The sequence below is a fragment of the Canis lupus genome, chromosome 27, assembly GCF_003254725.2.
Source record: "Canis lupus dingo isolate Sandy chromosome 27, ASM325472v2, whole genome shotgun sequence".
Lineage (NCBI taxonomy): Eukaryota > Metazoa > Chordata > Mammalia > Carnivora > Canidae > Canis > Canis lupus.
In genome coordinates, this window is record NC_064269.1 from 44,592,729 (window position 1) to 44,616,369 (window position 23,641).

At 45.8% G+C, this 23,641-nt stretch overlaps 1 protein-coding gene and 1 long non-coding RNA gene across 41 annotated transcripts in view; one reads left to right on the forward strand and one right to left on the reverse strand.

Moving 5' to 3' along the window:
• The window catches only part of CACNA1C (calcium voltage-gated channel subunit alpha1 C), a 746,601-nt gene that overhangs the window by 350,787 nt on the left and 372,173 nt on the right, over nucleotides 1–23,641 (forward strand). The gene's annotated exons all lie outside the window — the stretch shown is intronic.
• Nucleotides 1,360–17,354, reverse strand: LOC125753812 (uncharacterized). 2 transcript variants are annotated; one of them, XR_007406406.1, is made up of 5 exons: nucleotides 16,756–17,354; nucleotides 15,906–16,088; nucleotides 14,806–15,054; nucleotides 9,653–9,904; nucleotides 1,360–9,255 (listed from the first exon to the last, which is right to left on the reverse strand). It is a non-coding gene; the product is annotated as an uncharacterized LOC125753812 (long non-coding RNA). The 2 variants fall into 2 exon arrangements; XR_007406405.1 differs by lacking the exon at nucleotides 15,906–16,088.

A 23,641-nucleotide genomic window follows, 5' to 3' on the forward strand; every position in this document is an offset into this window, starting at 1 on the left:
TGGGAACGTTAGGTTCACAGGCTCCCCTGTGGGAGGAAGTCAAAGGGCCCTCCTACTGTACTGTATCGTCAGCTCTGTCACTGCCCTGACCAGGCAGGGATCCCTGTGGATCCCTGAAGCCTCGAGGGCTCCCTCCCAGAGCCTATGTGATGTGCGGCTGCCAGGAACCGTACAAGAACGGATCACTTTCCCACACGGCAGTCCGGGAAGCAGACGGGCTGTCCTGCGTGGCTTGAGCTCCTGACACCCCTTGCACCCTGTACCCCTTTTGCTCCTTGGGAAAAGGTCCTGGCAGCACTGGTTGGCTGGCTTCCGGGGTCCACCTGTGGGGGCACCAAGAGGTGAGCCTCAGGCCTGGGGCTGTGGCTGCTACTCATTTCCTGAGGTCTCATCACAGACCTGCGCAACCCCCCAAGAGCAGGCCCCATCTTCTTCCACCTGTCAGACTTTCATTCCTTGCTTTGCTCTTGCTGTGGATTTTAATCTTATCTGACTCATCTACAGGTTTTGGGCAGGTAGTGTGCTGGGCTGAGGAGGGTTGAATGTTCCCTGGGAGGGAAGGCAGCAGGAGTGCTCAGGGGGAAGGGGCCAGATCCTGAGACAACCCAGGGAGGCACCCCCTGACACAGGAGGTTCCCGCCAGACATTTCAATTCCTCACGCTTGAGTCATTTTAGTGTTTCAGGGAAAATACAAACCGCTTCCCAGGGCTGAGGAAGCCCCATGAGCTATTCTGGTCTTGGCACCAGCTCCCCACCCCTCTGCAGCAGGTCCCCTTGGGGCTTTGCTGCAGGATGGTCTCTTAACTCTGCCATCACGTATTTCCTTTCCCTTCTCAGGCAGCCAGTCCCCTCTCCGCCCCCTGCCCCCCAGGGATTCTGCTTCTAGCTGGTCCAGGCTCAGGCCACTGGGTGTGTCCCCTGCCTGAGGACAAGCCCCATTGTTACTGACCTCGGGGCCCCTGGCTCCAAACTGAGCAGAAACATCGGATTTCCAGTGGTTAGTCAGTGCCTGCACTCACATCCTGGACCCCAGGCCCTGTGGGACCCACACTCCCTAAACCCAGCCTCGCAGCCTTGACTTCTTCCAGCCGCCCGAACAGCCAGCAGCTCTACCCTCCATGGCAGTCTCAGTCTTGCTTTCATGTATTTCCCATGTGTTTGTTGAATATATATATTTGTAGTGAAAAAGAAAACAGCAAATACCCAAATATCCAATACCAATATGTCCTATTCAGGTCCTGCGTAGTCTGAGGAAATACACACAGAGCATTAAATAGCAATTACTGTAATTAGCGGGCTGCACACGTGATCGTCACCCTTGGGCCTCTGCCCTTCCCGTTTCTGTGCCCGTGGCATTTTGGTTACTACGAGGAAGGGCGGGGGGAGGGACTGGTGCCCCGGGCTTGCTTCCCGAATCAGGTGCATGAAGATCTTTCTGGGTTGCCATCGCCTCCCTCTAAGGCTGCCTTTCTCTGTGACCCACCCTCAGGGCACGGTGCCCCTTGAGAGAAGGACTGTATTAATTAAGCTCATCTCTGAGGTTTGCAGCCTAGGCTGGGCATTTAGGCCAAGGCGGCTAAGGGCAGGAGCAGAAGACAAGGACGCCAGTATTCCCAACATGCTTGGAAACCTGAGCCTGTCTGCACGCGTCCCGGGCCCGCCCCAGCCCCGCTCTGCACACTCTCCACACACACGCCACGACAGTTCCAGGTCCTGGGTGAGAGCCAGAACTGCTGGATCCCCCAGAATCCTTGGAGCAGAGGAGAGGTTCCGATGGCCATGACCGCTGTAGCAGCAGCTGTGTATGGCTACGGGTGGCTGAGGCTGCAGCCTGGAATCACATGCTACAGTCGCTGCATTATTGAAAATTAAAGGTGTGTGAGGCACAACCTCGTCCTCCGGCCAACACAGGCCTGCCCGTTGGGCCCAGCTCAGGCTGCCAGGGTCACTGCAGCCAGCTGTAGCCCTGATGGCTCTTCAAATCCTCCCACCTTTCCCAGGGGACCTCTTTCTGGTTTCTAGAGTGTGGTGGGGGAAGGAGCAAGTGCCTGTGGAACCTCAGTCCCTCCTCTGTCCCCTGGTAGGACAGGATGGCCTCTGCCTTCCATCCCTCAGTGAGGGCAGTAGAGCCATGGAGTCTCCCACTGCTAGCAAGGTTGGTCAGGACCTTAGTTCCCCATCCATAAAATGGGGACAACCCCCCCCCCCCCGCCACCTCATAGTCCTGATGGGATGATTTAATGCAATACTACTTAGCCATGTGTTGACATGGATGAATTAGTTAATTAATTCATTAGTCCTTGTGAGTTGGTACATACTGAGCACCTGCTGGATGTCAGCAGGGACGACTAGGTTCTAGGGATACCATGGTGAGTAAGCTAGAGCTTCCCTCTATGTGTGAGTGTGGGGTGGGTACGGAGAACAGACGATGAAGTGCAGATCAACTAAAAAAGCAAGTCGTTTCAGATTGCGATAGATGCTAAGAAGGAAGTGAAATCACAGGGTGGGAGCTGAGGGCTGTCTGAGAAGGTGCTGCGACTTGAATGAGGGAAGATAACTAGCCGTGTCACAGTCTGGAGGAAGAGCGCTAGAGGCAGAGGAACAGCTAATGCAAAGACTCTGAGGCAGAAAAGGGCAAAGTCAGACTATGTTGTGATGGTGTCAGGTTCCTGCCTCAAAGGTATAGTGCAGAGGGACCTGGGTGTGTACGTCCAGAGAACTCCCACCTCTGAGGGACCGCTGCGTTCCTGGGAGGCATCTCAGCTTGGCAAGAGAGCTCAGAACTAGATGTAGCTGCCGAGCCATCATATTTTGTTCAATAGCTAAAACTCATTTCTTTATAGACTCTTATAAGGAATCAATTCAGGGTCCCCTGGGTGGCTCAGTCAGTGAAGCATCTGTCCTCGGCTCAGGTCCTGGGATCGAGTCCTGCTTGGGGCTCCCTACTCAGTGAGGAGCCTGCTTCTCCCTCTCCCTCCGCCTGTGCCTCCTGCTTATTCTTTCTCTCTCTCTGTCAAATAAATAGTCTTTTTAAAAAAGAAATCAATTGAATCTGTTGAGTTGCCTTACGCTGGTAGGTGCATACCATTTACCATTGCAGGGTACTTGCCGTGCAAATATGCCTGCTCCGAGGATGTGCAAGGAGCAGTGCTTGAGGATCTGGGAAGGTCCACTTGCTCACGAGGTGCAACCTGGTGACTCACAGGTGGTTCTGGAGCCCCCCCCCCACCCCCGCCCTGATGATGGTTTCTATTTTTAATGAATGTAGTAGTGGTGCTCCTAAATGCAGAAACCTCTGAGGATTGCCCGAGGGCTGGGAAGGGGGCAGCACATCAGCTCCAGGGATCATGTATCCTGCCACCGCGAGGTGCCCCAGTGGTCCCTCTTGGTCATGATGCTCCACGTACGGTCTCCAATCTCTTCCAACTGCGCCATCCCATTGGAGCTCAGAACAAGCCTGAGAAGGCAGCAGAGGGCTTGTCACCTCCAACTCAGTTGCTCATGGGACTGTCAGTTCTGACGGTCCACATCGTGCACCTGAGCTTTGGCCCAGCCCTGCTCTCGAGTCTTTCTCACTATGTTACTGCTCTTCTGCATCCCCTTCCCCCTTCCTCCGGCTCCCTCTCCCTTTCTCCGCGCACATGCAGAAGACAGCCAAACACAGCTGCAGCTCTTTTTCCGGCAGATCTTGCTGTGTCTTCTCAATCTGGTAAATCACATTTCTAAGTAAATTTGAAGTTTTGAAGTTGTTCTTTAAGCTCACCATCCAGAGAAAAACAAAAGGCAGCCCAGCAGCTTTCATTGGTGGCAGCATGGCTGGGCTCTGCTCTTCGGGAGCTGAGTGGGTTTGTGCTCTCCACCGCAGCTCCTGTTGGCAAGGGCAGTGGGGAGACAAGAACCTGGTTCGTTGGTGGACCAGGCCAGCAAGGACGGGACCCAGGGGGGTGACTGGGTGCTCTGGGTGGGTGGAGCATGGAACCACCTGGAAACAAATCGGAGGGAGGCTGGCTACAGCCCCAGAACCCACCCTCCCACGCTGGCCTCCCCCTGCGGGTCCCCATATGCTGAACCTTCTGCCCTGAACCTGCCCCCTTCCGGCCCTGAAGAGAGCAGACTCTTCGCTTGGTGAAAACCAGCTCACCTCACAACCTACTTTCCAGTGGCTCCTGTGCTGCTCTTTCCTAGGTGGTATCTTCACCAGAGGCTTGGGGAACCGCAGTAAGACAAGAGTGAGCCTAACAGAGGCTGAGTAGGGCTCTGTGGTGAGTCGGCGCAGGGAGTCAGGTGAGGCAAGCTTCTGGAGACAGCCTCCAGACGGTGTCTGGGAGCTGAGGGATGGGCTGGGGACCTTCTGTCTCGAGTGGGGGCAGACCTTGTCCTGTTTCCAAGCAGAGCCGAATGGGTGAGAGCTTGGAGTGGGGAGTGGTGGTGGCAGAAGAGCACCTGAGAGCCAAGCCCTTCCCGCTCAGCCTCCTGTGTGGTAGGCCTTTCCATTGCTCTGGTGCGTCCGGGTGGTGTAGTCTGTCTGGACATTTCCATTTGAGAACAAGCCAGTTGGCTCTATATATAACCCAAGTGTCCAGAGAACTGTCAATCCTTCTCTCCAAGCCTAAAAATAAGAGTGCAAGTCCCAGCTCTGATGCTTGAAAGTGACTCACAGTAGCCTCAGTTTCCCTCAGAAGAGTGAAGGGTGGGGCTGACATCCATGGACCTCCTCGGCCTTGCGCAAGACATGCAAGCACCTCACAGGGCAGTGGACGCTTGGGGGGAGTCCGACAAGTGTTCGTTGCTTTATCAGTCTTGCTTTTTGGAGGTTTTCCATGTTTCATGTTGTCGTTTCTCTGGACCAGGAAGGGACTAGCTGTGACCTTATTGCCCAGCAACTTTGCCCCGGGGCACCCGAGCATGTACTCGGACGATATGCTGGATTTGTCCCCATGTTTGCTCAAGGCAGTTTCATATGTGCAAGAGGAGTGCACAGCACTCCCAACCCCTCCTGCCACTCAGAGCCACTGAGGCCCTGTCTGCCTGGGAAACTGCTTCCTCAGCCCGCACCTGTTGGAGAAGGAGTGTTGCCAGGATCCTGATGCTTTCAGCTGCTTTTCTGTTCTGCTCTTCTGTCTGAAGTAGGAAATAGGGCAGACTTGCTGCTAGACTCCAAAGGTCATTAACAATATGAAATGGAAATAAACAGGCCTCCATAAATCACCTGCTTGATGGGCCTGTGTGGTAGGGTGTGGGGGGGATGGCACTGGGCCAGGGGAGCTGAGCTGGGTCTCTGCGTGGCCTGCCTCTGCCTTTGCCCTGCTGTCTGATGCACCCATGAGGGAAAAGCGATTGCACACCTATTGTATGCCGGCACTGTGCTGGGCACTTTCACCTTGGTTATGGACTTCACCATGACCCCGCAAGAAGGGAACCTTCATCTCCATTTCCACAGATGAGAAAATCAGAGAGGTGAAGTGACTGAGTCAAGGACACACAGATTTAAACCCAGGTCTGTTCTCAAACTCCACCTGGGCATGGGCTCTTTTGCGAGCACTTAGCCATCTGAGAAGTTTGTGCAGTGCTGCGAGGTGGGCAAGTGCACTGCCCTCTCCAGCTCCCTTCTGCCTCCCCCGCCTTGTGCTACCTTTGGTCCAGAGCACCCACCCTCTCCAAAAGCCCTTCCCGAGCAACCTCTGCCCCCCTCCGATGCTGTCTAATCTCCAGTCCCATTTCCTCTGAGCTCCTTTCACACTGGAAAATTATCCACTAAACTCTCTGATGCAGTAAGAATACTTGGTCACAAAATGGTAGATGAGTTCACTAATGGGGCACTCTGTAGGACATTTGCCGATAATCCCTACCAAGTAATTGGCTAGTGGTTGCATTTGGGGGCAGGGAGGGCGGTCATGGCATAGGTTTATTGGAAAGAATATGGGCTCTGATAGACAGACATCAAATCCTGATCCTCATTAATATGGATGAGGGTGAATTACACAAGCTCTCTGGGCTCCTGCCATATGATTTGTAACCCAGGGATTAAGTGATATTCTGCACATTGGGCACACAGCACAGAGCCTGGCACCCAGAGGAACCGTCAATAAATGGTAGCTTCACTCTGGTCCCTTTTGAAGCCAAACAGATTTTTTTCCTGCTTCCTTTCAAATCCTGTAATAGCTGCCAACTGCACTTGTGAGTAAGGCCAGTCCTGGCCGCATGGTCAAGGTGGCATTGCCCTGGTCACGTCCTGAGTGCCACTGTGCCCCGGGCTCCGTGAGCAGCAGGAGGCTTTCCCTAGAGCAGGGAGGAGGAGGGGGCAGGAGGAGGACACAGGCCCCCACTCTGGGTTTGCAGCTGGCTTTCCCAGGGGTCCTCCCCCCTCCACCCCCTTGGACCTCCGGCCCTGTGCGCCCTCTGCTGGTCACTGTGGGAGAAGGACATGGGAGGGGCTAGGGGTAGGGAGTTCCACCTTAGCCGTGTTTCAGGAGCACTTTATTTTTCATTAAGTTTTTCAGAAGGGATTTTGAGAGATGGATTAAGAGAGGCAGGGGGAAGGAAAAGAAAAAGGGAAAGGAAAAGGAAAAGAAAAATAAGACTCTTAAAAATAAGAGGGGAGAGAGCATGCTAGAGAAAAGAAGCCCATTGCAGGGCAGGAGTGGGATTAAGGGGATGAAGGCCTTATGGTATGTCTTTCACAGGGAGTGTCCTGCCTGAGAGGGAACTCTGAGCTCGTGTTCATTAAGTATCACCTGGGAATCTTGTAAAAACTGCAAATTAAAAACATTACTAGGGACACCCGGGTGGCTCGGCAGTCTAGTGCCTGCCTTTGGACCAGGGTGTGATGCTGGAGACCTAGGATCGAGTCCCACGTTGGGCTCCCTGCATGGAGCCTGCTTCTCCCTCTGCCTGTGTCTCTGCCTCTCTCGCTCTCTCTCTCCCTGTGTCTCTGATGAATAAATAAAGTCGTAAAAAATAAAATAAAATAAATACTGTATGTTAGAGAATTTTAATTTGATTAAATAAATCTGATGTGGGGCCTCGGCATCAGCATTTTGATGAGCTCTCCTACAACTCCAAGACACTGGATTCTCAGCGACCCCCAGGCCCCTCTTCCTGGATGAGGCAGGTTCTTGGTCTCATTGAAAATGGCCCGGGCACCCAGCCTAAAGTCACTGCCCCGCTGCCCTGAGACTCCAGTAATGATTTTCCACAAATTGAATCAGGCATGACTCCTCCCTCTTAGCTTCCTTCATAGTGTGTCTGCAGTGAATACCACCTGCAGCTCTTAACATTGTTCTTGGTCTTGGGGGCCCAGTCCATATTTCACCCACTTTTTAAGGCCTGGTTACATCGATCAACTCACTGGACTTACTGCTTGAAACACAGCATCATGTGATACTTCATTGATTTTTCTTCATTTCATGTCACTTGGAATGGCTTATGACTGAAAGGTAACTGAGATGGGATCTAATCTAATTGTCCTTAGGTAGGGGTATGCATGAGCAACTCTTCAGGAAGCTTTCTAAAAATATGCAAGTGCAGGGACTCCAGGAGGCTCATGATCTGGTGAACATTCCCTCAATAGTGCTGTGGCAGAGACATCAATTACCCTCTAATAGCCATTCCTACCCTTCTTCTATCACTGTTTGTTTCTTTCTTTATCCTCTGCCAAAAATGTGATGGCTGGAGCTCTCGCTGCCATCTTGGTCCATGGATAGGAGGTCCACACCCTGGAGATGTGTCAATGGAGAGTTGGCAGCATCTGGCATGTATAAATTATGTAGGTACTGTTTACCTCCAGATTTTTATATAAGAAGGAATAAGTAAGCTTCTACTTTGTTTAATTCACAAAAAGAGGAAGCCCAGACCTGTCCCTGGAGACTCAGATCCTGGATGTTGGATGTCTATTCCTCTTGCTTTTTTCAGGAGCTTAATAAATTCTTTGCACTTGTAGCACACACAGTACTTACATTTCCTTTGCAAATACTCCAAAATGAACACATTGTCAGGCATATACGATTAACCAGAAATATTCAGTTAATTGGATTGCCCCTCTTCCTATTTCTATACAAAGAAGTTCAGTGGTAGAGTCAGGATTTCTGAGATTTCTTTCTGATTCTGTCAATAGCTAGTTCTGAGGCCTTGTAGCTAACCAATCCACTATAGAAAGATAAACTTTGACCAAATGACCTTCACACTCCATCCATTTCTAACAGACTATGAGGATGACCTTAGTTCTAAGAAGTATTGTGTGATATGGGCAGGAATTTAGAACCCATGAACCTGATTGGTGAAGTTCACTCAGTGACACTGCTGGTTGGAGCATGACTGGGAAGGAAGGGAGGGCGATGATGAAAAATAGTGACCTTGGAGGGTTGCATTGTCAAAAGCAAGATGAAAGTTCAGTTGCTTCCTTATACGTACCCATAAAGGGAGATGAATTCAAGAAGACAGTGAACATGACTAGAACTGGTAGGTGAGGTTATCCCTGAAACCTGGCATCTTGGTGAAAAACCCTTAGATGCTTCCTTTAACCTTACCTTCCTCCTTCACCTATGGCCTGTCATCCTGAATATCTAATTCAAAAGATGAGATCATGTAATTACTCCTTAGGAAAATACATCTACCAGATGGCCTAGATAGGAGACCAGTTCTTTGCAGAGGAGAATTTTGATAGCACCTCAGCCAAAAGAGCAATCTTGTTAGATCTGTCAAAGAGGCGAGGCTGCTTGCCCCTTTGCTCTCCATGCATGAAGTGTCGAGAGGATGCTGGCTGTGCTATCAGGTGCCCCTTCAATCATCCCTGAGTTTTGACGTTTATTGAAGTGTCCCGGATTTCTCAAGATTCTCTGCCTAGTTCTTTCTTCTTGGCATCTGGGCAGCAGAACGGTCCCATGGATATTCTGTTCCCCACCCCTCGCCGAACAGTGTCTGCCCAGTGGAGCTTTGTGCCTAGGTTTAACGTACATTCTTAGACGTTATCATAGCAGCAAAGTCCCATGATTCCAGCATTTTCATTCCTTTTAATTTGTCCACAGTTGTTACTTAGTTCTGTCCCCAGAATGGGCATTGAAATGAGCTGAAGATAGAGATGGACTTTGCACTTGTAGTACACACAGTACGGGGTAGTCAGCCTGAGCAACAAAGGCAGGCCAGATTGTCAGATGCCTACTTTTGTTCATTCACCCTAGGAAAGACGTTATGAACGCAGGTGAACACAGGCAGATCAGCAGTCTTCAAACCAGCGTGAACAGCTTCATATGAAATACCTAGGTGGGCATGTGGTTTGACAGATAAGGTTTATGGAAGGTGGAAACAGAGTGAATAAACACCACTTGACCAAAAAAAAAAAAAAAAAAAAAAAAAAAAACACCACTTGGTCTGTTCTCGGGCCATTTGTTTACCATCTTGGTATGGTACAACAATGATGACTAGATGGGGGCTTTTACTGTGTCATCCCGATTAGAAAGTCATCTTTAGTGACTGCCTTCCTTATTGTGCTATTAATCAGCTACAGCACACACTTTGACAGTGCAGCTAGACAAGAGCACTCCTCGCAGCCTCCACAGAATGACTAAAGAGCAATGCAGTGCCTCAACTGGGACCAAGTGGGGTTTTCTGCACATGAACCAGTCCTGCTTGTTGTCATCCCTGTGCTATTCTTACCTCTCAAATTGGTTTGTTCAGGAGCAACAACGGGATGGGCATTGATGAAGTTTGCTGTAAGCACCTCCTCGTTTTGTGACAGGGAGCTGAAGACAGTGCCTGAGAGCCATGTTGGTGTATGGTGGTGTCCCACTCCTTTTGATGGTCCCCTGGCCACAGTGAATGTGCGAACACCACTGGCCCTGATGGGTACCAGTGTTCTCATGACTGCACTCATGCACCTGTCTTCTCTACCAGGATCCTGTCCTTTTCCTGTGCATAATTTCATAATGGTTTTGATTAGTGGAATAAGAGCATCAACATTTTCTACTCTTTATTACAATTTTTCAAACACATAGAACTTTGTAGTATATTAGCTAGAATTAGGTGCTGTCTTGATATTATAACGGTTGTTTGCCGTACTCAAGCCAAGTTTAGAAACTAACTCATCAGGAAGGCCTCCCCTCATCTGTAGTAGCAATGTATCGGCCAGTGCCAGGCCCCCCAATCAAGACAGGGAGTCGCTGGGTGCCCACCCTCATTAATAGATAGTGCTTTTGGGGATGGCATCAAGTAAGTGGTCCTGTTCTGTGCATGTCACATAACCTACCCTGCCTTATAACCCTAGGCTCTTCAAATCTCAATCAATCGATCAATCAATATTGCTTTTGGCATTTTGAGAAAAGGAAAACATTTATGTTCACTAGCTATAGATGCCATGTAGTTGAGTGAAAATGGGGATATGGTAAGACGCTCTAAGTGTGGGAAAGATATGGTCATATGCACCTTATGAGGTTAGAGTTAGAGAGGGGAAAGACCCAAGGTATAAAAGTGCCAGTTAGGTGCCTAGGACATGACTGTCATGGTCTTTATAGTAAAAAAAAAAAAAAAAAAAAAAAAAAAAAAAAAAAATTCCCCTACAAATCCTTTAGGAAATTACCAGGCTGCAGAGTGGCCTTTTCAGGAAGGCCGCCACAGCTGGTTTCGCTCCATTCAGATGAGAAGTCTGTTGCCGGGGCAGTGGAGCTCCAGTTGGAAGTACAGGAGTTGGTTTGCATTTAGGGGCCATGCTATTTGGAAAAATACCCATCTTTAAACACTCACAACCCACCAGTGTGGTGAGATGCTATCTCTTTGAAAGGCTCACTGGAGCTAAGAAAGACTAAGTTGGTATCTTCCCACTTCTAGAGGGGCGCACATATGCGGAGTGCAGAGGTGGGTGGTTCACCCATATGATCTTCTTCCCTCCCTCCATCCCTGTCCATCTCATAGTAGAATCTGCATAAGTTAAAAGCACAGATAATGGCACTCTACCTGAGTAGAATGTAAAAGAGAACCACTGGGATCCCTGGGTGGCGCAGCGGTTTGGTGCCTGCCTTTGGCCCAGGGCGCGATCCTGAAGACCTGGGATGGAATCCCACATTGGGCTCCCGGTGCATGGAGCCTGCTTCTCCCTCTGCCTGTGTCTCTGCCTCTCTCTCTGACTATCATAAATAAATAAATTTTTTTAAAAAGTTTAAAAAAATAAAAGAGAACCACCTTCTTCGTGCTAGTGTGAGAGGGTTGGGTGGGTGTGTCAGGACAGTCATCACACATTTCTGAACCTCAGTTGCCCATCTGAGAAATAAATACAGGAGTTAACATTGAAGCACAGTAATAAAAGTAATAATGACTAACATTGGGCTCTTCCATGTGCTAAGTGCCATTTTAAGCACTGTAAGTGTTTTGATTCACTTCATCCTCATAATAACCTATGAGGTAGGTACAATTATATTTCTGTTTTACAGGTGCAAAAGCTGTGCACTGGGGTTGAATCCAGGGACCCTTACTTTAGTGCAGAGGCCACATGCTTAGCCAGAATGTTCTTTATCCAAGATTCTAAATTATGTGAGATTAGGAGAGAAAAACAGTTTACCCTGAAACCTCTATAAAAACCACCTGGCCAGTTGGAGATACAAAAGCAATTTCTAAAAACAACAATGATAAATCAGAGATGAAGGGAAGGATTATATAATAAGAGGTGCTACGACGGTTTAGCTACTTGGAAAAAATATCAAAGCAATTTAGATCCTCATCTCATACAGTTTTGCCACAATTTCCAAGTTGATTAAATAGATTAATGGAAAAAGAAGAAAATAGAAGTGAATATCAGATCTTTAGCTGGGGAGGACTTTAATAGCTCAAAAACAATGGAAAAAATTACAAAAGTCAATGATAGTTCTAACTTCAAAAAATGGGAAATCTCTACAACCAGAAATAGAAAGTCAAGTAATGAATTTGTTAAAGTACTTACCACAAATGTAGTGTTTTGCCTTCTATATTTAAAAATATATCCAAAGGAATAAGAAACACAAAGACTATAATAGATAAATGAGCAAAAGATCCACACAATATCCTCCTAATAAACATTTGGGAAAATGTTTGATGTAAGTAATAACTAATAAAAATTCTAATTTAGAAATAAATTCCATATTAATATCATTATATATGTGCATACACATTACATATAAGTATATGGCTTTGTATAAATATATGTACACACATATACACATATTTCCTAGCTCTGTAGTTGCTGGAAGGACAGAGAAGTGACACCCCAGGAATATTAGCAAAACTAGCATCCAGTTCTTGGTCTCTAAATAATGCTCTCCACTAAAATAAATCAAAGGCAAAGTAAACACAAGAGAATCCTGCAATATCTGGTGCCAGAAAGTAGTGCCGCTGAAGGATGTGTCCAAGGACATAGGAGCCAGTTCAAAGAGCTAAATCTGAGATGATTTGAGCTTCAAAATAAATGACATTAACAGATTGAATAAAGTAAGAATCCATGAATCCATACTGATGCAGATAACTCAAAGAGTAAATAAGTGGGGAAGAATAAGAACAGCTTGCCCATGAAACAAAATGCTAACTAACAAATGTGAAAGGAATGATGGCATTAGAAAGTCACCACTCAGCCATAGCCCATTGGTTCAAATAAGAATCGCCAATGTACACTAAAACCAGTAAGTGTTCCTTTCACAAAGAACAGAATACTCATATAGTCTCAAAGTATCTCCCCAGAAATTACTTATTAAATAGTAACCTTCCAGGGCAGCAGCCCAAATACCAAGAGATCGAGGTTGAGCTCACCATAAATGGGACAAGCCCACATCATGTACCCACACTGTGATACCTTGAGATGGATACAACATCGTTTATGTGTATTCCTGCCCAGAATGCATAATCTTAATCTAATCATGAGAAAACATCAGAAAATCCCCAAATTGAGGGACATTTTACAAATATCCTGGCTTTTCCTTTCCAAAACATGTCACGGTCATGAAAGGCAAAGGAAGACTGAGAGAATCCTTCCATTTAAAGGACACTAAAGAGATATGACAAATAAATGTAATGCACTTGATTTTGAATTGAATGCAGAAATAGATTGGGGGGTTGGCTATTAAGAATGATGGGTGATGTTTCTAGCAGCAATGGCCACAATAGCCAAACTGTGGAAGGAGCCTCGGTGTCCATCGAAAGATGAATGGATAAAGAGGATGTGGTTTATGTATACAATGGGATATTCCTCAGCCATTAGAAATGACAAATACCCACCATTTGCTTCAACGTGGATGGAACTGGAGGGTATTATGCTGAGTGAAGTAAGTCAGTCGGAGAAGGACAAACATTATATGTTCTCATTCATGTGGGGAATATAAATAATAGTGAAAGGGAATATAAGGGAAGGGAGAAGAAATGTGTGGGAAATATCGGAAAGGGAGACATAATGTAAAGACTCCTAACTCTGGGAAATGAACTAGGGGTGGTAGAAGGGGAGGAGGGCGGGGGGTGGGAGTGATTGGGTGACGGGCACTGGGGGTTATTCTGTATGTTGGTAAATTGAACACCAATTAAAATAAATAAATAAATAAATAAATAAATAAATAAATAAATAAATGGAAAATAAAAGAATGATGGGTGAAATTTAAGGTCTTCAGTTTAGATACAGTATCAATGTAAATTTTCTAATTTTGCTACATGAGAATGACTGCTCTTTTGAAATATATCCTGAAGTATTTAGATGCAAAGGGATATTGCATTTGTTACTTACTCTCAGATGACCCAGAAAGAAAAAAATATATGTACATATTTATGTATGTATATGTATTACAGATACAATACTACATCTATTGAGAGAGAATGATCAAGCAAATAAGATACAATGCTAACAATTGAGCAGTCTGGGTGACAGGTAGCTAAGAGTACCTTTTACTACTCTTGCAACTTTTCTGTAAGTTTGAAATCATTTTGAGATAAAAAGTTAAACAATAATGAATGCCTGTTTTGCCTCCAGAATTAGTAAGGGAAGCAGAGTGTGAGGGCAAAGCAGGAACTCCTGAGCCCTTCCAACAGAAAGGGCTTCCGTCAACTTGTCTGGAATGTAACTTGGCAGTTTGCATTCAGACCCTGAAAAGTATTCATAACTTTTAGCCCTGCTTCTACTCGAAGAAAATATATAGATATGTAAAGATTTAGGTACAAATATCATATTGCAGTGTTATTTTCAAAAGTGAAAATTGGAAACAACCTAAGTATTCGACGATCGGGACTGGTGTGGTCCCTCTAAGCAATAAGATGTGCCTGCTGAATGATATCTTGGATAAGTCTTTAACAGCATTACCAGATGCTTATCTTATAATGTCCTGTGAAATACCAGAAAACCATGTACATGCTGTAGAATCTCAATTACATTTAAAACATATATTTTAAAATCCAGAAAGAAGTAAACCAGAATTGTAAGATATGCCTATGTAGCATTTCCTTCTTCTTTCTAATGTTTTTCAATAATATCACATTTTTTATCGTAAGCAAATATTCTGAAGTCAGAAAATCATGGCGAAAACGAATAAAGTAGCAATGACCCTGTGAAGAAAGTCCAGTGTGTAGACAGTCTTCCCTCCCAGGAGCCCTGAAGCCATCCTCCTGGACCTGCTCCTGTCCCAGTTCTTCAAAGAGGAACGAACACAAGAGGGTCAAAGTGACAATATGGAGGGTGACCCTCCTGTGGGTCATGGGAGGTTCTGTAGAATCTCATTTAAACCCCCAGTAGATAAGGAAACAGTCTAGGAGGGATTGAATGATTACACAAGGTCAACATTTAATTAAAGGTAATTAATTAATTAATTAATTACCTTTAAGTCCAACTCCACAGGCTGGAGTTCCCTGTGAGCTTGAATGACTCCAGAACTTGTGGCCTGACTTCTTGCCCTGGCTGGCCCCTGGGCAATGCCAACAGGGACTGGAATCAGCATGCTGCTCCTTAGGTTTCCATCCTGACTAGTCAGCTTGCTTGCCTCCTCTTCATCTTGGTTTTCCTCAGGCTTCTTATTTGAAAGACAAGCATCCTTCTTTTTCTCCTGTAATTCTCATCCCTTAGTGGCCTAAGGGAAAGGTAAAATGTTTGCCTAAATGTTGGAAGCATTAGCGTATCATCCAGTCCACTTTCGAAGGTAATTTACATAGCCTTCGAGTAGCAAGGAGCCCATGCTGTTAGAATGGCTCTGGCCCCGTGTTCTTCATCACCTCAGAAGTCATAACTGCAGGGGACACTGCAGGGAGAGATTTAATTTGGCATCCGGAAGACTTTCTAACAGTAAGAGTGAATAAACAGAAATAAATTATGCAAAGACACCATTCACTCTCTCCCAGAGAGCCTTGAGAAGAAATGCCTAACATTTGGGTATCTTCTTTGGTGTTCAGAGTGCAATGGCACTTGTCACCCTATCAGATTTTTATAAGGGCATCCTGAGAAAGTCAGGACACAAATCATTACAAGGAAACAAGGCTCAGAGAGATTAAGTTACTTGCCTCCACTCATTGGTGATTTGGGCCAGTCTTCTGACTTCTAGACCCTTATTCTTTCTACTCCTTGGGATTTAAGATCTTCCTCAAAGACTGCCCCCAGGGCAGGGAGATGAGCTAGATCCTTTCTAACACTGCTTCCCTCCCCAACAGCTTGATTTACCTCAGCTAGGTGGGTTTGTCCATTGCTATCAACTTTTCTCCTTCAGGTTACCCCAACTCGTGAAAAAGATTCATACAAGGCAGGAGATGTATTGGAGCTCCCATTTGGCCACTCTTAATTTGTCCTATTCTAGAGGAGACCACCTTCAGATGAAGGCGCCCAGCACCGCTGCAGTTCAGCAGGTGTTTATTAGCACACACTGATGATGCTGCTGGAACAGGGGAGAGCTGAAAGAGGGGAAAAGCTTGCCATAGGCCTAGAACTTACTCTAGGCCCAGAGAATAATGGTGTTGGTTCATTAGGATGACTCCATTTCCATCTGGCAGAGGAATTATACTGTTGTTAGGCAAAACTTGGCTTTGAAGTCTGACACATCAGAGTTCGGTGCTGACTTCATTCCTAGTTATATGACTTCCAGAAAATTCTCTAACCTCGTTGACTCTTAGTTTCCTTAGTTGTAAAACAAAGATAATAAGCTCAAGGTTTCATAGCAAGGGTTAATAAGATGGCAAATACCAAAAGCCTGCTGTAATCAACTCTCAACAATTTAATTGTATTCCTAAATTTAACAGATATGTCATACTTTAGGGTTCCCATTGTATATTTGGGAAAGACAAGCTCATAATTCATTTGGTGTTCCTAAGCTACATTTCTAGGGCCTCTCCCACTCCTTTCTTCAATCTCTGCCCTCATAGATCTATGTGAATGCCCCAAGGTGGAGACATCCAAAAGCCCAGTTCAGGGACTCTTACACATACTCTGAGCTGGTGGTGGCCATTCATGGGCCCCAGCCTTATCTGAAGCCCCTGCAGGCAGAGTGTGACTGTAACCACCCGAATTACTCTTGTTCACCCAGCAGCCTCAGATTGGCTGCTGGAGTTTCATTCTGTGTTCCACAAGCGGCCCTGATGATTTATGTCCCGTGACCCAGTGCTCTGCACCCACAAGCCTGCAGCCTCCCACCTGCCGGAAGTCGTTGGGAATTAAAAACACCAGTGAAAACAAACAGCTGCAATGTATTATGTCAGAGCTGTTTCCTTCCTCTTGAAGATGGTCTCCAGAGGTAATTTACTTTAGGTCACCTACTCTCTGTTGAGGTTATTAGTTTAAAAATGACCTGAAATGTTCGAAGATGTGCAGGTAAAGAAGAGGGAAAGGCATTTTTCCATGGTTAGCAGGCTACCAGGGCAGGATATCCACACATTGGTTCCCTCCCATTGCCAGAAAGCCGATCTGCTCTATTTTCTTCCAAATGTATTTCCATGTGCTCGATATGTGTGAGTGGGATCCTGGGTTAGAGACCCAGATCTGCCATTTGCCTGCTGAGTGACCTGCTCCCTCTGAGCACTTGCTCCTCTGGCACCAGTGTCTTGTCTTGTAGACTAAGAGGGCTGACATCTGCCTGACCTCATTATAGATTGCTTTGAGGTCACACAAGGCAGCACAAGTGAAAGCTCATGGTAGATTCTAGAGTGGAGATTCAGAATGAAGTAAGTTGTCACAACTTTTGGCAAAAAGAATGTATGGCAGTGATATAGATATCTTTCCCCAAAAACGTAAGGCTGGAAAAAAAAAAAAAAACAACTCAAGGCTGGTCCTAAGGCTGTTAGAGTACACGCAGTTTTTAAGTAGTAAGAAAAAAAAGCTGGAAGATTTTAGCATAGGGAGACCTCAAAAGCCTAGAAAAGGAGTAAAAACTTCTCCAAACAAAACAAAACAAAACCCTAAGCATCCTCTTTGTTTCTCTGTGACAATTTCCCAAACTATTTTAAGCCACATTGATTCTCAAGAGAGAAACCGCCACCAAGCATGGATGAGAAGTTTCATTTCCCTGCCACTGCTGTGAAATACCCAGTGCTAATTTAAAGATCTAGATTTTTCTAATAAAAACAACCAGAATGTGTTAGGCAGAGTTATTCCAACTCTGCCCATCTGTCTTTCTATCTATTATATCTGTCCATTTAGCCTGCCAATTTCCAAATGATTTAAGGGGGTTTTATTAAATTTGAAGACCCTTTGAAAGAGGACAATCATAGCCCCGCTTTGATTTTTACATTAACAGGGCAGTATTTTTTTTTTTTAAGAGCCATGTTTGTCTCTGTCCTATTTTGGGGCCCAGGTACATGGTTCCTATTTTTAGTAGCTCTGTGGTATTGTGAATCTGAGATTTCAACCACCAGTGAGTCAGAAGGTCTGGCTGCCCAGAGATACGTGACTCAGATGGGCAGGAATAGTCTGTTCGCCAGGAGATGAGGGCTTAAAGGGGAGCTTTTGTGCTTAGTGAAAAACATAAATGAAAACATGGTGTTTAAATAGAATTCTATTACCCTTCCGGAGGGTTCTTTCCCCTCCTCCCTGAAACTTCTCATCCCCTATCCAAGGAAGAACTGGTGCCAACTCATTAGCCATTTCCTCCTCTTTAGGAGTGTCCTGGGGAAGAGGTTTCTGGGCCACATCAGACTTCAGAGTTAATAGAACAGCCTCCTCGTAGGCAGAAATGGTGGAAGAATGAAGCAGATGGAGTGCAGATGTTGGGGTAGGTGAGGGTCACAGGGAGAATATTTTTCTTTTTTAAGAGTGAGAAACTGGAAGAACAGGTGGCTGCATCTGAAAAGGGGGAAGGAATGGATTGGTATTTTCTTGATTTGACATTGGGTCTGAAATGCCATAGAATTTATTTAGCGATTCACCATGCATCCATGCATCTACCTATCCAAACATCCCGTTACACAAGATTTGACATACATACTGACAGCTGACTACATCCTGGGCCCTTTTCCAGATACTAGGAGAAGAATACCTGCCCTCAAGAAGAGTACAGGTTGGTGGAAGGTAGACAGGAAGAGAGGCAGTTTTGCCGCAGGATCCTTCCAAGGCCAAGGTTTAGTGATTGCAAGTTGTCGGGAACTTGGACCCTTCAGAAAGTCTCTGGTAGCAGCTCTGGTTGTGGGGTAGATGAGCCCTTGGGGTACACCACTGGATAAACAAACCCAGAGGAGACCAGGATCATGGGCTTTGGCCCTGTGGGTACCCTCCTCCTGTTATACTTTTCCTACACCCAGACCCCTCTTGGAGCCAAGCAACTGCAGGGTGCTCTGGGCATGGGCATAAGGGTTCCAGTGACCAGAAGCTCCCCAGCCCCACCTGATTGAAAATGCTTATCATGGAAGCTGGGATAGTTGTGTTTTTAGCTGCAGTTTAGATTTTGCAGTGTTCCATGAAAGCTCCTGAATCTCTTCCCTAAATAACAAAGTTCTGTTTGGTATTTGGTGAAATGTTTAGAGCGCAGTGTTCAACTGAGCAGAACTAAGCTGCTGACAAATACTGTCTCAGTCATTTAATAATAATAGCTAACATTTGTATAGCACTCTACAGTGTAAAGCTCTTTGCAGCAGCCCTGTGAGATCCATCTGAGGGCAGGGTTATCGTGTGCGTTTCACCCATGGAAAATGGGCTGCCCACAGTTGCTGAGAAACGTGCCCCAGGGCCCAGGGCTAGTAAGGCCAAATGTGGGACTCTTGGGTCCTGAGCCAGAATCACAGTTCTCCAATACCCCCTCTGAAAGCATCAGTGACCGAACCCCTCCCCTCTAACGACGATTTGGTCCCTGCCTCTGGTCTGCCCCCTCCAATGTGCCACAGGCTGCCACCACTCAAATCATCCCCACTCTCCTTCATTGTGTCTGTTTCCTGCTTCAGCACCTGGAAAAACTCTTCCAGGATTAAGTCCAGCCTCTTAACACTGGCATACCCCTGCTTTGCCTGGTTCTATCTCACTCTCCCACCATACCTCCTCCCTACCCTCCAGTGGCATTTTTTTACAGCCAGGCTGACTTTTCTCTGTGGTGGAGCTTGCTTTGGTCAACTTTAAATCCCACTGTTGGCTCTCTGTAAGGTGGAAGAGGGGCAACTCTTTGTTTTCTGTTATAGCTTCCTTGTATCTGACAAGGGGCTAGTTGATGAGCAGCAAACCCTTTTGGAATCAGTAAGTCAAAGAATCAGAGTGAAATGGGTATCTGTGTAGACATAACAGTTACCATGACAGAGTCAGGAGCAGAATAAGGCTGCTTGTGAGCAAGAGGCTGTTGAAATAGATGCTAAGGGGAAAAAGAGAACATTGTTAGGACCCACATCATCAGTAATATCAAGTATGTTGCTTAGGGCGTCTTGGAGTCAAAAGTGGCCTGCAAACCAGAGATGTCCCCCTGCCTCCCAGTAGAAGTTGGTATGGGGAGTCATGGCCCTTCCCAGTTGATTGGCAGTGGCCACAGATGGCTTATCTCAGGTGCTGGCTGGGCAGAAGCCATTCTTCTGCTCCCCGGTAATTGGGTAAGGCCTGGAGGGATGGGGTGTGGGTTGGGAAGGAGAGTTTGAAGTAACGATGGAGAAGACAATTACTTGGAGATTGGGCCCCCTCAGGGGATTCAATGGAAGTGTGAGAACATCAGACACTTTGGAGGGAGTGCCATCCAAAGTGGTGTCAAGGGCTTGCCTAGACCCGAAGAAATGGGAGGACACCCCTCCTCTGTGTCCCTTCCTCCCCCGAATTCACCCCCTTCCCCCATCACCTCCCCACATGGAGCTATTATATTGATCACTTTAAACTGGTTTAATAGGTTTTACGGGCAAAACTGATCATCTTATTATGAGTTACCATATTGTTTTATGGGATAAATGCTCCCCCTTTTTTTCTCCAGATTTCAGTATTAGCCTTTGTTTTAAAGAATAATCTTAAAATTATACTTATGCAAGTAATACATAATCATTATAGAAAAATTAAAAGATTTAAAAAGGAAAAAAATCTATTCAAAATATCAGACCTCAGGGACACTGCTTTTATGCATATATCCTTCAAACCTTAACCATACAAATGCAGAAATATATAATTTTTTAAAAAGAATCCTGCTACACATAGTACTAGATAGCCTGGCTCTTCTTTAATTACGTACCATTGAATAGCCTTCTGTGGCATTAAATATGAATCTACAGTATCATTGTAATAGTAACCTATTATCAAATTATATGAAGGTACCACAATGTATTTAATCAATTTCCTGTTTGGAGAACATTCTCTATCATCAACAGCACTATGAGAAATAACTTTATTCTTCTATATATACCTTTTTAATATATGCAACTTTATTCAGTATACATCTCTTTTTGTACTTGCTTTCCTGATGAGGAATTTTAGTAGGGGGATTTGTAGGTGAAATGCTAGGCCCTCTTGCATATGTTGTCAAGACCCTTACGAAAGCTCTTTCAAATCTAGATTCTCAATTGCAGAGTATGTAATTCCTCATACCCATGCTAGTTATCTGAGCATTGTCTTTACTAATCTGAAAAGAATGAACAAACAAGCATGATATAGCATGGGAAAATGTTTTCTGAACCAACCTTCATTCTTTTAAAACACAGCTCAAGAGCCACCTGTAAAATCTTTAATGAAATATGTCTAGACTCAGGCAGGGGCATCCTTATTTCTACTTACTGTTGAAGTAAAATTCTGGTGCAACAACAAAAAAATTGGATAGTTGCTAGAAACATAGCGAGATGGGATTGATTTGATCTGTATCTGAAATTTCCTTGAAAAGAGATCATAGTCCACGTCTAACTGTTGACTTGATGTACTGGGGCCTTTGATTCCCAACCAGCTTTGGACTTTGGTTGAAATGCAGTGTAGGCACTTTGGAGACCACGTGAGAAGTAGCTGTAACGTGGGAAGTGTGCTGGGATCGGCCTAGGGCCCTGGGCCTCGCCAGGCCAGGCTGCTCCATCCCGTCCCTTGGACAGGCCCCTGCCATCCTCACCTGTCGAGGTCTGAAGCAGCAAGGAAAGAGCCTGTGCACTGGGGAGACGGCCCTGGGTCCCTTGCCCACATGCTAGCTGTGCAACTTGGGCAGGTGATGTGCACAATGATCATGCCTTTGGCCTCATAGACTTGTGTGAGGATCAGGTAACGCTTTAAGAGCTTGGCACAAGATAATCACCTTCCTTTTACCCTTTTGCCCGCCATCAGTTCCAATGAATGATTAAATGATCTGATCTCTAAAAACCCTTTTAGATAAAATTTCCTTAAGATTTCAAGTCAGCACAAGTGAGATCCTGCCTTTTGAAGCATTGATTTCAGCGTCAGGGTGGACTCCTAGCTCTGGAGGAGCTGCTTTCGCTGGCTTTGCATTTTGCACAGGTAGCCAGGCCTCAGTGCTCACACAGAGACCTTCTCCTGTGCTGGCCCTACTCTGCTGTGATGTTGTCCATGCACTTCTGTTAGCTTTGTGCCTTCATGGCTTTTGTCCAGTGTGGAAAATGAATTTCCTGAGGATGAGCCCATGTCTGTCATCTCTTTGATGGTCCCCAACCCCCAGCTCTCCAACCACCTCATCTCATGTACATCTGTGTGATGGGCCACATTAAGGCATGACTAACAGGTCAATAGGGAATTTGACTGATGGGATTTATTTTATTGGGTCAGCCCTCCTCGTCCTGGCTGTGATGTCCTACTCACTGCAGCCCGTCTGCACACCATCAAGACCCCCACTCAGCTCATAGCTGCATGTAACTCTCACTTATGCTACTTACTTGCATAAGTATAATTTTAAGATTATTCTTTAAAACAAAGGCTAATACTGAAATCTGGAGAAAAAAAGGGGGGAGCATTTATCCCATAAAACAATATGGTAACTCATAATAAGATGATCGGGTTTGCCCGTAAAACCTATTAAACCAGTTTAAAGTGATCAATATAATAGCTCCATGTGGGGAGGTGATGGGGGAAGGGGGTGAATTCGGGGGAGGAAGGGACACAGAGGAGGGGTGTCCTCCCATTTCTTCGGGTCTAGGCAAGCCCTTGACACCACTTTGGATGGCACTCCCTCCAAAGTGTCTGATGTTCTCACACTTCCATTGAATCCCCTGATGGGGCCCAATCTCCAAGTAATTGTCTTCCAAGAGTCCATAGTGTGCTGTCCTGGCAGGTCTCCACCTGTCCTCATGGGTTAGAACAATGGGAGTGATAATGGGGCCCAGCCATTTGTTAGGAAAATAAAACAGAACATATTATTTCCAAATATTACAGAAAAGGAATGGCTTATTTATTATTAGCCACTTAAATATTATTTCTAAAGAAATGGCTTCCCTCGGGTTCATCAGTCTCATCTCCAGTGTATAATATGAATGTAATTGCTGAGTTAAACTTCCAACAATATTACTTTCCCTGTAACTCATGCTAAGTGCCCTCCATGATGGAGCAGAGTTCTCTTGGGGCTCCACTTTATGCATGTACCGGTGCCTTTTCTTTTCCCTGCCCTATGCTCTCACCTATCCTAAGAGGAGTTAATCCACACACATGTCTATCCTGAGTCCTTTTCACATTTCCAACACTTTGTGCATTTACCTCGGGGACTCATTCACCTGCTTCATTGATTCAACAAATATTTACGAGAGAGATAATAGCCACTTGCTTGGAACGTAGAGTTTCTTTCTAATCTCATGAATGGAATATGACTAGCACAGTACTTGGCACATAGTAGGTACTCAATAGGTTTTTTTTTTTAAAGATTTTATTTATTTATTCATGATAGTCACACAGAGAGAGACAGAGAGGCAGAGACACAGGCAGAGGGAGAAGCAGGCTCCATGCAGGGAGCCCGACATGGGATTCGATCCCCGGTCTCCAGGATCGCGCCCCGGGCCAAAGGCAGGCGCCAAACCGCTGTGCCACCCAGGGATCCCAGTTTTTTTTTTTTTTTTTAAAGCAACTCTCTTGGTGCTTGATAGGCTGTGTCAAATGTGGAAGCCCTGGGGCCTAGCTAGATTTGCCTGGATGAGACACTTTGGCTGCTTTCTTCAACAGAACATGTGAAATATAATCATTTAATCATACATGTGATCATATATTTAATCAAGATACCCCAAAGCCATCATTTCGAACATCCATGCTATAGCAGAATGAAGTGACACCTCTGTTTTATCAGGGAATGCAGAGTTCTTCGTGCCTGTATTACG